We start from the raw sequence: 12,517 nt of genomic DNA, 5'->3' as shown, positions 1-12,517 counted from the left end.
CTGGCCGGCTGGGCCGTCTGGCCCAGTGGGGGGGGTGGCCTTCTCTCCTTTATTTTTTTTTGTCTTTTGTTTTTCTGTTTTATCTTTTGTATTTTCTTTCTTTTATTTATTTTCTGTTCTGTTTTATTTTTCTTATATAATAGTTTATAGTTTTACAAAAAGTGAAACCCATAGCTAAAATAGAGTTACAATTATAACTACTGCCACGAAAGGTTTTATCCCTGAACAAAATAGTTTAGTAATTTATAAAACCCAAAATGCATTTATTTAATTGTTTTACCTACTGTTTTAATCATTTTAGGGTATTAAAACATTTTATAAAAGTGGGGTTTCTTCACCACAATTAACTTTGCATTATTTGGCACAACTCGAATATTTTAGTTTTAAAGTTTGAAAACTTTTACCGTTTGATTTGATTTTGATTTTGAATTTGAATCAGTTTCAAACTAACGCGAGATTAGCAATGGTAATTGTGCTGACGTGGCATCATTAACAGTGGTTTACTGTAGCTTAAGTATCCGGGCGTCACACCCACCTTCCTAGCAAACCATTGTTTGGCTATGTTCCCGCTTTTGCTCAGCCCCTCTTATAGTGTTGCTAGTTGTAGGTGCAGTGCAGGTTGTTCCATGTTGGAACATGGATATGTTGGGATATCACAATATCTCTTATTTCATTAATGCATCTATATACTTGGCAAAGGGTGGAAGGCTTGGCCTTTTGCTGGGTGTTTTGTTACACTCTTGCCGCCTTAGTTTCCGTCATACCAATGTTATGTTCCTTGAATTTTACGTTCCTAACAGGGTCGGGGTGTTATGGGCCCGCCTTGTCTCTTTACCTAAAGTAAAGCTTTCCCGAGGAGATCCAACATTGGTTTTACCATTTGCCTAATAACAACTAAAATTTGCATAGGGAGTAATTAACCCGAGGATTCTTAATAAACCCCGGGCCAGTGCTCCTCATGAGTATTGGTCAACCTACCCAGTAGTCGGCGGTGCTGCCTCGGGGGAACTCGAGGTATTTTGGCTATCGTCCACTTATCATAGACGGATGAGTATGTAGATGGAGAGCGCGCGGCTCTGGACACGGGTCTGACTCACCGGGAGATTTCCTTGGGATAGTTTTCCTTTCTTCGAAGAGCTTGTGCACCGGGATTCCAAGAATACTCAGTGTGTCCTGCGATGGAGGGTTATCTCTATGGATCTTGAGCTTGTGATGGGCTAAGTTGGGACACCCCTGCAGGGTTTTAAACATTCGAGAGCTATGCTCGTGGTTATGTGGAAGATGGGAATTTGTTAATATCCAGTTGTAGAGAAATTGTCACTTGACTTAACTAAAATACACTAACCGCGTGCGTAACCGTGATTGTCTCTTTTCAACGAGGTTCGGGAAGTGAACACGGTGGGATTATGTTTGAACGTAAGTAGTTCAGGATCACTTCTTGATCACTTCTAGTTTATGACTGTTGCGTAGTTTCTCATCTTACTCTTGTGCTCGTATGCTAGGCACCATATATGCTTAGGCATAACCGCATTTTGTACCAAAATGCGGTTATGCCTCTATGTCGTGCCTCGACATGTGGGAGATATAGCCGCATCCTAGGCATTACAATGTTGTGGAGCCAGTGCCAGAGGCCCGGAAGCCACTCAAGTGGTCCCACACACCCATCATCTTTGATGTGGAGGATCACCCTTGCTGCACCATGGCGGTAGGGTGTTTGCCTTTGTTGGTCTCACCAACAATTCGCAACCTCAAAGTCACAAAAGATGTTACTGGATGACGGGGCCGGGTTGAATCTGATTTCCCCAGCAGTTATCAGCAAGCTTCAGATAGGAGAAGAGGAACTAGAGGCCACCAACACGTTTTAAGGAGTTAATCCTGGCAAGAGTCATCCTAAGGGGAAGATTACGTTACCGGGGACGTTTGGGATAGAGTTGAACTTTAGGACTAAGAAGATTGTGTTTGATGTGGTTGATCTCCCCCTGCCATACAATGGGATTCTTGGACGACCAGCCCTGGCCAAGTTCATGGCAGCATCACACTATGCTTACAACACCCTGAAAATGCCTGGGCCATTGGGGGTCCTCACTGTCCCGTCAGATGAGAAGGATGCAACTATCTGTGTGGACAAGATGTATCGGGATGTAGTCGTAGCAGAGGCTGCGGCAGTAGCAGTTCCCGCCATGGAAAGCAAAGGAAAGAAGAGGGATTGTAGGACCTCCGGTAAGGAGTCCGGAAAGCGTGCCCCTCCTAGTGCACGGCACCCCTTGGTGACGTCCAGAAGTGTTCCAACAGCAAGAGATGCAAGGTTGCTACACCCCATGTGAAGAAGGTCCCAGCAAGGCTGGCTGGCCTTGATGGTACTTTCATGATCAGCGCCACCCTCGATGACAAATAGGAAAGCGTGCTTGTTGCCTTCCTGCAGGCGAATATCGATGTGTTTGCTTAGCAACCATCTAATGTCCCTGATGTTCCCAGGGAGGTAATTGAGCACCATCTTGTTGTTTGCCCACATGCCCGACCCATCAAGCAGAAAGTACGGAAGCAGGCTTTGGAGAGGCAATAGTTCATTGCTAAAGAGATAAAGAAGTTAGAGGCAGCTGGTTTGGTCAGAGGAGTATTGCATCCTACATGGCTGGCAAATCCATTGGTGGTCCGGAAAGCCAATGGGAAGTGGAGGCTATGCATTGATTTCACATATCTCAACAAAGGTTGCCCAATGGACCCATTTCCTTTGCCGCGCATCGATAAGATCGTGGATTCTACTTCGGTGATGTGATTTTCTCTCCTTTCTGGATGCATACTCAATATGTCACTAGATCTTCATGTCAAAGGAAGATGAAGAGAATACATTATCCATCACTCCATGTGGTACATACTGCTTTGTCTGCATGCTGTTCGGATTGTAGAGTGTGAGGTCCACTTTTGCAAGACCAGTCCAGATTTGTTTTAAGCCATAGTTGCACAGAAATATAGAAGCTTATATGGATGATATTGTGGTCAAAACCAAGGATAAGGCCACCCTGATCCAGGATTTGGAAGAGACATTGCCTAATCTGCGCAAGATCAATGTGAAACTTAATCCGGAGAAATGTGTATTTGGTGTTCCCTCTGGCAAGCTACTTGGGTTCTTTGTGTCCCATCGGGGGATCGAAGGCAACCCCGATGAGATCAAGGCCATTGAGCAGATCCAAGCGCCAAGGGCAGTCAAGGATGTGAGGCGCTTGACGGGATGTGTTGCCGTGCTGAGCAGATTCATCTCCAAGTCTGTCGAGCGTGCCTTGCCGTTCTTCAAGGTTTTGAATAAGGGATGACCTATGAAGTGGACCCCAGAAGCAGATGTAGCTCTGCAAGAGCTGAAAACCTACCTATCGTCTGTACCCACCTTGGTTGCTCCCAAACCCAAGAACCATTGTTGCTATATTTGGCGGCAACCATCCAAGTGGTCAGTGCGGCTTTGGTAGCATAGCAAGAGGTGGATGGGGCATAAACTGGCCAGATCATGGCAGAGTTAGGAAAGGATCAGGACAACAGTGAGCACAACAACGAGAGCAACCCCCGAGGACCCAGAAAGGAAGAAAGTGGTGCCACGCCAGTGTACTTCGTCACCTCCTTATTACAGGGGGCTAGATCAAGGTACTCTGGTGTGCAAAATATGATATTTGGTCTCACTATGGCCTCAAGAAAACTGTGCCACTACTTCCAAGCCCATGAGATAATGGTCGGTCACTTGTTTCCTGTTGCAAAGGATACTCCGAAACCCTAAGGCAACTGGCATAATAGTGGAATGGACTTTGGAGTTATCCAGCTTTGGATTGTAGTTTGAGAGCACTTCAACTATTTAGAGTAGGCATTGGCAGAGTTTATTGCAGGATGGACGCCAAACCTTGATGAGGAAAGTTAAAAAACAACTCTCCATGGCAAGGAATCACCCCAAGAATGGATTATGTCGTTTGATGGTGCTTTTTCCCTTTAAAGTGTAGGGGCTGGCGTGCTTCCTGTTGCTCCCTCTGGAGACCACTTGAAGTACGTCGTCCAATAACATCTTAAAAGTTAAAAATAATGTGAATAGATCCTAGGGTGCGGCACTTGAACTCCGCCTCTGGCAGTGGAAACTCGACGCCGTCGATGACGTTAGGTTACATCGATAACTCGCCGGCGGTCACGGTAACCACTATCTCCATCTCCATGCCGTGCTTCGGTGCTTCAGCAGCCCCAACATCCTCATACATGGACGGCTTTGAGGACTAAGTGCGGCATAGAGGATGCTAGCGGAGAGAGAGAATTGTGTGTGTGGCGAGGAAGGGGGTGCGGCCGCTCGGGCACACCATTAATATGGAGTAATGGGAGAGAGGCGGGCAGCGGTCAAACCGCTGGCTCGCCTCTCGGTGAGCCTGCGCACTGGACTACTGGCATGCCTACCGTCGTTTCAAACAGCTACTCGCATGCCTCCCGATGACACTACGCAGCAAGCACACCTCTGTCAGTTCACACACATGCACGCATGCCTCCCAGTCTGCCTGCGCGACGGACTGCTCGCATGCGTCCCGTCTACTCATGCCTGCTCGCATGGCACACGGGTCGCGTGGCGGCATGTAAATTGTTTTTCTATGTTTATGATTAATGCTGCCGCTTAATTGCTTAACTGAAGCATGGCATGTATCCATTGTTGGTCTAATGCTCACGGTTCATATAAATAATCCGTTTGGGATATTGGTTCCCAATTATTAATAATCTCCCTTTTGTAATTAGATAAAGATTACGTCCAAACTGGTCTCAAATTTGACAAAAAAGTACAATGCCACTTTCTATTGGTGTCCATATGACAACATGATAAGTTTCATGAACTTCAAATAAGTTTTGGATGTACTAGAATTTAAAAATAAAGATTCTCAATGTTTTAAATTTTTTGCACGGGGAGTTAACATGTACCCAGTGAGACACACGTGTTTTGGCAATCCATTTAGGTGCACTGTCACGTGTGCATGTAGCTCAATTTGATTTTTGCACATTATACCCATAGAAAATCAATCAATTAATGTACTAAAACATCTTAATGATCTCTATTTTTTTAAAATTAAAATGTCCCTCCTTTGGTAACATATGTTCACTGCGGGATAATTTAACATGCATCGTAGTTGCGGTGGATTCGCGGTGTGGGTGTGGGTGTGTGTGTCTAGGTGGTGGTGGGTGCCTCGCAGTACACTACGAGTTCTCAGCCACCGTGTGTTTGCCGTTTTGTTAGGTAGGTGCCACATCAGAGTCGTGAATTCGTTATTTAAAACATTACGCAACCCTTTCGCACACACGTGTTTTTCCACATGTAGTCGATAGTTGTCCTACACGACACTCGGTACTCACGTGTGACATTTTCTGTGGGCCCGCGAGGTCGTCGTCCATCACTTTGACGAACGGCCGGCAGTGAGGTTAATTTGACCAGCAGGGTAGAATCTTTTTTGTTTGTGTTATGGTGGTATATACTACACGTCGAAGAGGTCGGAGGGGACTAGCATATATACTATACATACGTGTCTGTGAACAAGTACACCTCACATACTGTGGGGACTTTTTAGTTTCCGAGGCACGTGCGACATCAAAGTTGTGAAATTGGCTATTAGAACATCACACAACACCCGGGCACATGAATGCAGGCAGTGGTTATCCTAGCTAGGACAATCACATGTGACACTTCCATCTGTGGGCCCACAAGGTCATCGTTGATGCATGCATCACTTTGACCTACATCGGGAGAGGTTAATTAATTTCACCATCGAGGAGGATTCTTTTTGGGTGGTATTATTGTAGGAGCATATAGTATGGGTCGAAGAGGGCGAAGGGGACCATCATATATAGTACACTTCATGAACCTCGCTCTATGTGGGGGGTTTACGGTTTTTGAGGCATGTGGCACATCAAAGTTGTGCATTTTGGGTATTCAACATATGTTTGGCCCACATGCAAAGCGATGGTGGTTGTCCTCCTGCACCCACTTAACCGGTTATCAGCAATATCGATGCTTTCCATCTGTGGGCCCACTTGGTCCATCACCACTTCTTCCTGACAATGAGAGAGGTTAATTTGACTTAGGAGGGGATTATTTTTGGCTTGTAATGCTCTTGGATGACATGATACAGTTTGAGCACACACACATGTATGTGTACGCATGAATCCCTCCCATCGAGTCAAAGTGGCTAGTACAATGACACGCTGTGAACCAATCTCGTTGTGTGTGGGGACTGTATGATTTTTGACGCACGCGCCACAACAATGTTGTGAAATGGTATTGAAACATGCATGCACGCATCACCTCCATACATATGCATGTTGTGGTTGTCTTTGAAAGGTACACTCCCTCACATGGTTATAGGCGACAAGCCTATATATTCGTGGGCCCGCGTGGACATCCATGATCACCTTGACCGACAACAAGATTGGTTACCATGGAGGATTCTTCCTTTGGTTCATGTTATCATAGTATAGGTCATGGTGAGATTCAGACCTAATTAAGTTTGAGCGCATATACTATGCACGCATGCATGTATGAATCCCTGTTGTCGTCTTGAAGTGTGGTGTAACATACATATGCATCGTCAACCTAACCCTCAGTAATTGTGGGGATTTCTAGTTTGAAATCACGGTGCCACATCAAAGTTGTTTCATTGTGTATTCAAAAACACACCTCTCCATACATATGTTTGGGCCACACGCATGCAGTTGTTGTCTTCGGGGACTACCTACTTGCATGATTATTGGCGAGCTAGCCCATCTCCGGGGTCGCATGGATAGCCATCACTTTGACCAACAACGAGGAAGAGGTTGTATGACCATGGTGGATTATTCTTGGTCTATTTTACGATCCATCTTTGTGAGATACCTCTCTCGCCCGCCGACTGAAAGTGTGTTTGTGGGGGGGGTGCTACTTCGCACTTTGCTAGGCGAACCTCGGTTTGGGGGCATGCATTCATAGCTTAGGATTCCCTTTGTGCCGACACGAGGGGGGCTGTTAGCTACTTCACACTTTGCTAGGTGAACCTCGGTCAGTTGGGGGGCATGGATTCATAGCTTAGGATTCCCTTTGTACCGACATGACGGGGGGCAAACAATACCATGCGCTTTGCGAGATAGGTGCCACATCGAAGTTGCATTTGGTATTTGAACATCAAACCACCCTTTTCATACATAAATTTGGTCCACATGCAAGTGTGTTCGTGTTCTGACCCTCTCCCGCATCATTTTTTGCCAAATTAATGAACATTAGACAAGTCGGATGACGCAATAGACACGGTACACTCAAACTAACCATGTGCCATGACGGTGCCCTTGTCACGCACACATCTGCACAGTACATTGGGCTCCACGAGGCTTCCCCTCCCAAAAATATCTACTCGCCTGCAGATTTTTTCTGTTTGATAACACATAGTTATTGTGTTTAGACCGTGTGTGATGCTTCTTGTTCCCAATCCCGCCTGCATCCCTTGAAAATATTTGCCCGCCTGGAGGGTTTTTCTGTTTCATAACACATGGTTGTTATCTCTGGACCTTGTGCAATACACCATCATTAAAATTTTCAATAGCTCTAGCATTTCACTCCCGCGTCTGACTCCCATGTAGTAAAATTTTCAGTACCCACGTCATTTCCTCAAACACACCCCCGGTCCCCTCCACACACACACACACACCAAAACCTCCTCGGGAGCACACACACATGCACCCTCCCTCAGACAAAACCCTAGCAAGATCCCCGCCGCCGCCGCTGCAAGGCCTCCATTGTCAACAACTGTCGGTTTGCCCGTGTAGCTTACGCACCAAGCTCCATACCCAGGCTGCCCTGAGTTTCTTAGATGACGCCTGCCAATTGCCCCTTTCCCATAGATCCCCATCCCCCACTGCAGAGCGTCGCAGCCTAAGCCCGGCTACACTTCTCGTGGAGCTCGAGGAGCGACTGGCCCAAAAGAGGTGTATTGCGGCCTCTTTGCCTGACGTCACCGAGGAAGCTAATGACCACTACTGGTCATAGGCACTTAATCAACGGGCTAGATTATGTAGGTATGCCACAGACACCGGCTACGACATCGAGGTGATGGACAGCGACTGCCTAAGGCTGGCTATGTCACATGATAAGTGGCCCACCCCCAACACCACGGGTTCAACCGCCATGGATCCCATCCATGGCCCCGCCACCGATCTCCTGTGACTCATTGCCAACAATTTTCCATCCTACATCGCCATTGACCCCTTTTGCCATTTCTAAAGAACACGTTCTACGACACTTGGTTGGGATCCATAGCTTGCAAGTTAGACCTCATCAACGGTGACCACGAGGAGGGCACCCGCTCCGGCTCTTTCAAGGGGAAAGAGCCCATCTGCTCTTCCAAGGGGAAAGAGTGTCAGGACCCCGACTCGATGCCACATCGATCTAGCATGTAACACCTCATATCACTTTGCGGCCTCACGCACGGTATTCCCACGGGTGTCGCCTTACCTTTGCCCGGGACCATTTGCGCCTTTTGGCACACGTATATGACAGTGTCGCTAGCATCCATATGATAAGGAGCCCGGGCTGACATGGCTAGTCGTAAACCCAAAGTGGCACAGACTTACAGGGATAGGCATCCATGACCCAGCATCGAACGTGTCGGTCATCAGCGAGTGAATCCAGGCTGTAGCACTGGGCTAGCAGGACTCCGGTGAACCGGGCTGTAGCGGGCTAACAGGACTCCGGTATTCATCGCGTGACATTTCCCCGAAGGGACAGACACAGGAACGAAGAAGGACACATGCCGGCCAGCCTAAGTGTTCCGGAGCAGTAGCAAGCTACCATGGCTCGGTGGAAACACTAGGAGACATTTCCCCGTAAGAGAGGCTACTAAAGATAAACAACTAGATGGTCAGATCCCACACATACCAAGCATTTCAATAACATACACACAATATGCTCGATATGTGCAAATACAACATGGCATCACAACATGACTCTACGACTCAAGTAATTTATTCAATAGGCTCTGAGGAGCGAGATATTACAAACATGGGTCTCATGACCCAACAATCAGAGCATACAAATCAAAACACACGCGTAAGCTATCATGTCTGAGTACAGACATCTATAAATGAAAAAGGCTGAGAAGCCTGACTATCTATCAGATCCTGCCGAGGGCACAAGATCGTAGCTGAGGTATCAAGCTAAACGTCGAAGTCCACACGAAACTACTAGTGAGACCGAAATCTCTCTGCAAAACATAAAATGGGCAAACGTGAGTACAAATGTACCCAGCAAGACTTACATTAGAACTAACTACATATGCATCATTATCAACAAAGGGATGGTGGGGTTTAACTGCAGCAAGCCAGCTTTGACTCGGTGGCTAACCTGAACTACGACTGCAAGTAACTCTTTTGAGGAGGCGCACACGAGTCCACATATTCACCATATCAATACACCACTATGGAACCACTCCCGTCTCCCTACGAGAATGCCATCCATAGCACTCACGCTTATCTTGCGTTTTTTTAGAGTATCCACTTTCACTTGTCTATGAACTGATATAAGCAACCCAGAAGTCCTTTACCGCGGACACGGCTATTCGAATAGATGATGATAACCCTGCAGGGGTGTACTTCTTCATACATGTTTCCACCACTTAGCGTCTGCACACGACATGTGCTCGGCAGACTTCAAGCGAAAGCCGACGTGGGTGTAGACCACGACCTACCTAAACACTCAGGTCTCTAGTCCAGGTTTATCGCCTATTCGGGTTCCATCCATGAGGAGATGCGGCCGGAGTTTCGCTCAAAGCCCCAAACGATGTGAACAGGGTTCCGTGACACCAAACGGGCGCCCGGTATACCCGGCCACGTGCCTACCGCATCACAGCCCACCCCTACGGTCAGCGCTGTCCACGGCCTCCAGCATACTACAAACACCAGAAACTACTTGCAACTCCTGGACAGAGGACGAGGGTGAATAAGAAGTCGAGCGGGGTCATATTTCAGGGCCCAATGTATGGTAGTAGCTGAATCATGGATCACAAACACAAAACTCAGTTCCTGAGGACGGCTGCAATGAGACAACCCACCATGTACTCCTACATGGCCTCTCACCGCTACCTTTACCAAATCGTGTTCACACACTTAGCTCACACACAGTAGGACATGTTCACACACCTCTGATTCATCCCCGATGAATCAGACCTGACTCAACTCTAAGCAGTAGCAGGCATGACAAGCAAGCATGAATGAGTAGGCACAACAGGGCTCAAACAACTCCTACTCATGCTAGTGGGTTTCATCTATTTACTGTGGGAATGACAGGTCATGCAAAGGATAAAGGGGTTCAGCTACCGCAGCAAGTAACAAATATGTCGTTGTTGTCCTAATGCAGTAAAAGAGAGCAGGAGCGAGAGAGTGGGATTTTATCGGAATGAACAAGGGGGTTTTGCTTGCCTGGCACTTCTGAAGATAACATTGAGTCTTCATCAGTGTCAACGATCACGTCATCGGTATCACGTCTATCGAGAGTGGACAAATACCGGCAACACAGAAAGGAACACAATCAATGCAATGCACAATATGATGCATGATCATGACATGGCAAAATGAATGTGTTTTGGACTAATGCAACTAGCAACAGATTAAATGAAGTTGGTTTGAATATAAAATTCAAATTCAAACTCCATATGTGATTAAATAAATGCCCTTTAATTGATTTGTGCTAAACAGCAGCTATAAGTTGTTCTAACATGCATGAAAATGGTACAGATGGATTCCTTGAATTTTTCTGATAATTTTTCATATATAAATTATTTAATTTGGAGTTACGGTTAATTTTCTATGATTTATTGAAGTTTTAGGCATTTTCTGGAATTTCCTGAATTATAATAAATCCAGAAAATCAATTACTGCGTCAGCCTGACGTCAGTGTGACGTCAGTGGTCAACGGGACATGGTCCGGGTCAAACCTGACAGTGGGTCCCGCGTGTCAGTGTGATTAGCTTTAACTAAAATTAATTAAAACTAATCCTAATAGTTAACAGGGCTGGGCCCCACCTGTCATTGACTCAGGAGAGTCAACCGGGGCCCACCCGTGGTCAAAGTCAAAGTCGGCTGCCGGCGTTTAGCCGCCGGCGAGCCCGACGCGGCGGCGAGAGTGGTTTTGGCCACTCCGGCGACCAAATGGGCCGCGGAGGGCATCTAGGAGGAGCTGGGGACGAGCCGAAGCTCTTGGTGGAGTCAGTTGCGCTCGGGGCGGCCGGAATCGGTGCCGGCGGCGACCTAGGCGGCCGCCGGAGCTCGGGTGAGCTCGGGCTCGACGCTGCGGTGCACTAGAGGGGAAACGGAAGGGCGCTGCAGGCTCCTGGGAGGGCGGCGAACTTGGTAGCATGCTCGGGCGCCAGCTGGGGTGGCCCTGGCCACGGCGGCGCCATGGCCGGCGGCGGGGAGTTTCCGGTGAGGTGGAAACGGCGGCTACGGAGACCGAACAAACACGGGGCTAGGGGGAGAGGAAGAGGAGTTCACCGTGGAGAGGGAGAGGTGGTCAGCGGGCTCGGGGGCGTCCTGTCGGCGGCGAATTCGGCGACAGCGATCGGCGGGTCCGAGGAGGGGAAGAACGTCGGGGCGGCGCTTCGGGGCTTCTCCGGTAGCGTGTGACGGCGGGGAGGGCGAGGGCGGCACGGCGGAGCTCGTGGACTGCTCGAGGGGACGAGGGGGAGGCGATGGCCGGGGTGGTGTTCGTCGGCGGCGGCGATAGTGCTCGGGTTCGGGAGAGAGAGGGAGAGAGACGAGCTCGGGGAGAGAGTGAGATCCAGGGAGAGGAGGGGAAAGCGAGAGGGAGCGTGGGGCGGCGTCGTGGGGTCGCTAGGAGGGCCGCGAAGCAGGAGGTGGCGTCGGGGCTCTCGGGCGCGCGCCACGCCTCGCCTTTGCCTACTGGCAGAGGAAGACGACGAGCGGCGAGGGGGTTTGCGGTGGTGGGCTGGGCCACCAGCTGGGCCAGCGATGGGGGGGGGGCAAAGCTGGGCCGGTTCGTGGCGCCAGGTAAGCTGGGCTTCTCTCTCTCTCTCTCTTTTTTTATTTACTGTTTTCTATTTTTGTTCTGTTTTATTTAATTGGCACTGAATTTTAATTCAAACAGAATTTGAAAACAGTGCCTAAACTTCCCTGGATATTTTTAAGTCACCTAATGGACTTCTCCACACATAATAAAAATATCTCAGGTCATTTGAAAATATATTCATTATATATTATGAATATAACTCCAAATTCAAATAAAATATTGATTTAAAATCAGAGCCCAATAATTCCTTAGAAATGTCCCAAAATTTTGGTTTGATTTATAACTCTTGCCAAAATTGTCAGAGCTATTTCTAGGGCATTTTGGATTTACTGATTGCAATTTTAGGGTTTCTTGCCCCTCTTTTATTTAAGTTTTGAGGCTTCTGAATTCCTCAGTTCAAATTTTCAGAATTTAAACATGATGCACACCTGAAGCTAACCTAGAGCAATGCCTGAAGCTAGGGATGTGACA

This window comes from Triticum aestivum, chromosome 5A (assembly GCF_018294505.1).
Source record: "Triticum aestivum cultivar Chinese Spring chromosome 5A, IWGSC CS RefSeq v2.1, whole genome shotgun sequence".
NCBI classification, from domain to species: Eukaryota; Viridiplantae; Streptophyta; class Magnoliopsida; order Poales; family Poaceae; genus Triticum; species Triticum aestivum.
Note: the sequence above shows the minus strand (reverse complement) of the source record.